At 39.5% G+C, this 2,223-nt stretch overlaps 1 protein-coding gene across 4 annotated transcripts in view; it reads left to right on the top strand.

The window, feature by feature from the left end:
• LOC106521792 (ninjurin-2) overlaps positions 1–2,223 on the top strand; it is a 26,082-nt gene that overhangs the window by 18,961 nt on the left and 4,898 nt on the right. The window lies entirely within an intron of this gene.

The raw sequence follows: 2,223 nt of genomic DNA, 5'->3' as shown, positions 1-2,223 counted from the left end.
GTGTGTGTGTGTGTGTGTGTGTGTGTGTGTGTGTGTGTGGCAGCGTGCCCAAGGCTGATGTTGCTAAATATGACCACGCGTTCCCAAAGAAGTAAATAATAAAAGATGGATGCATGCCCGTTTACATAAATACCTCTTTTTTTTTGCTTTGTTTCTATTATTTTCTTACTGCTCTTTTCATGTTTGTTTTCTGTCTCCTCCTCCTCTGTCACTGCCAGAAAAAAAAAAATGTGGCAGTGCATGTGTTCATTGTTTTGACAGTGTTGCATTTCTAAGAACTGTGGACTGGTTTCCTGGAGGTTTTACCCAGGCTGGATCAAAACTGTGTTGTAACATAAGCTGTGTGTGGGGGTGGGAGGGGTGGAATCAAACTTTCCAGCATGAAAAACAACATCAAAAATTAAAAAATAATAACGAGTTGGGAATTTCAGCATCAAGCGCAGATAGTTTGCGAGGAGGATTATGTTGCAGATTATTCCCTGGCATCTTGGCAAACAAACAACAAGTTTCAAGCTGCTTGGTTCAACTTGTTTCTTTTTTTGGTTTGTGGCTCTCGAAGAAATCCAAAAACCAACAAGTTGTTTTGTCTGGGGTGGAAAGAAATCTGTCTCAGTGAGTTTGTTGCTGAAAAGCACCTGGCAGATTGCAGAGGCAGTGAGCCAGAAGTGAAAGGAGGATGATGAGTGTGCCATGTCACTTACAGCAGGAGGAAGGCTGCAGGTCACATGACCTCGGCTGGCAAAAGCTCTGTGTTTACATCCTGTGATGGTCACTTATCGGTTATTACTGGTGCACAGGGAGAAGATGTGTGTGCTTCACACTGTGTTGTTTGATATTGTGCTTATATATGAATCATCTCAATCGTAACGAAACAGGAGTTTTCATTTTTTACATTTAAACAGTTAAAGTAGCATTCTGTGAAGGTGTGCAAATYCTATGCTCGTGTTTTAAACAAACATCTTCCTCAATCTATTATCTCTCTATTGCCATGTGTTACGATGACTCTCAACTACTAYCAAACCAAATTTGAGCTCCAAATCTTTAAAACAGACTGAGTTAGAGCCATTTATGTGTTTGCYATGATGGATTAGCTTTTCTTGCCACCCAAAATCAGGTTGTCTCCAAACCTTAACCAGTCATAGATGCACATTCAATGATTGTTTTCAGTAAGTTTCATCAAAATCAGTCAACTGGTTCATAAGATATTTTGCTAACAGACAGCAAGAGAGAACCACCACAGTAAATGCCATAACGTTAAAAAAAATGTCACCCGATGTGTTGTGCTTGGATTATGTGTTGGGCATGATTCTGGGCTACTCCACAACAAATCTGGGCTTAATAAATGCAAAACTGACTGAGTTGTAGCCTTTTTTGTTATTGCTGAGATTGTGTGTCTATGGCGGCCATCTTCAATTGGACTGACTCCAAAATTGAATCAGTTGTAGATGTGCTTCCAATGACTAATTTGGGAGAGTTTTATTTAAATCCACCCAGTAGTTCAGGAGACATTTTGCTAACAGACAGGTAGTTTATTTAGTTTCTGCTTGTGGTTTTTAATGAAGCTGCAGAACACAAATACAAAAATGCTGAGTTGTGTTGAACAATTGATGCACAACCTGTCTGTTGACTTTGGAGTGGACCGCAGGGAGGTCATAAAGTGCAACGTGTCCTGATTGACTTGATGTATGTGATCTATCCCGTCCTTCGGTTGCTCCCTGTTTCAGCAGCTCAAAGAAARGCAGAGCACTGAAACTGCCCCGAGGTAAAACAATCCGTTTGTGGGCTTAAATCTGCAGCTTAGTCTTAAATAAGCCATTATGCTCATGCTGCATGAGAAGAATAACATCTAAAGAAGCTGTATTTCCTGATGTGCTGTGAGTCATTCACTAGAACCTTATGCAACGACGTATTTCTTCTGTGTCGTGTGTCTGCGAGGCACATTAAACTGACCCAAAATCGGAAAAAAATTGCATAATTTCACCATTTTTATTGCATCTCCATCAACTGATACTCCTGTGGAGGAAGAAAGCTGTGCAGCACTTACAGTATGCACAGGGTGCATTTGTCACACTTCAARCAAAATTTATTCAGTTAAAGTGGATTTAATCTGTCAGGATTACACAAAAAAGCACAACACTTACGTGTTGTTTTACTTTTATTATTAAGGAAAGCACAGAACATACAGTATATGTATATATATATATGTGTATATATATATATATA

This window comes from Austrofundulus limnaeus, unplaced genomic scaffold (genome assembly GCF_001266775.1).
Source record: "Austrofundulus limnaeus strain Quisiro unplaced genomic scaffold, Austrofundulus_limnaeus-1.0 Scaffold115, whole genome shotgun sequence".
Lineage (NCBI taxonomy): Eukaryota > Metazoa > Chordata > Actinopteri > Cyprinodontiformes > Rivulidae > Austrofundulus > Austrofundulus limnaeus.
This window is presented reverse-complemented; position numbering and strand designations above follow the sequence as displayed.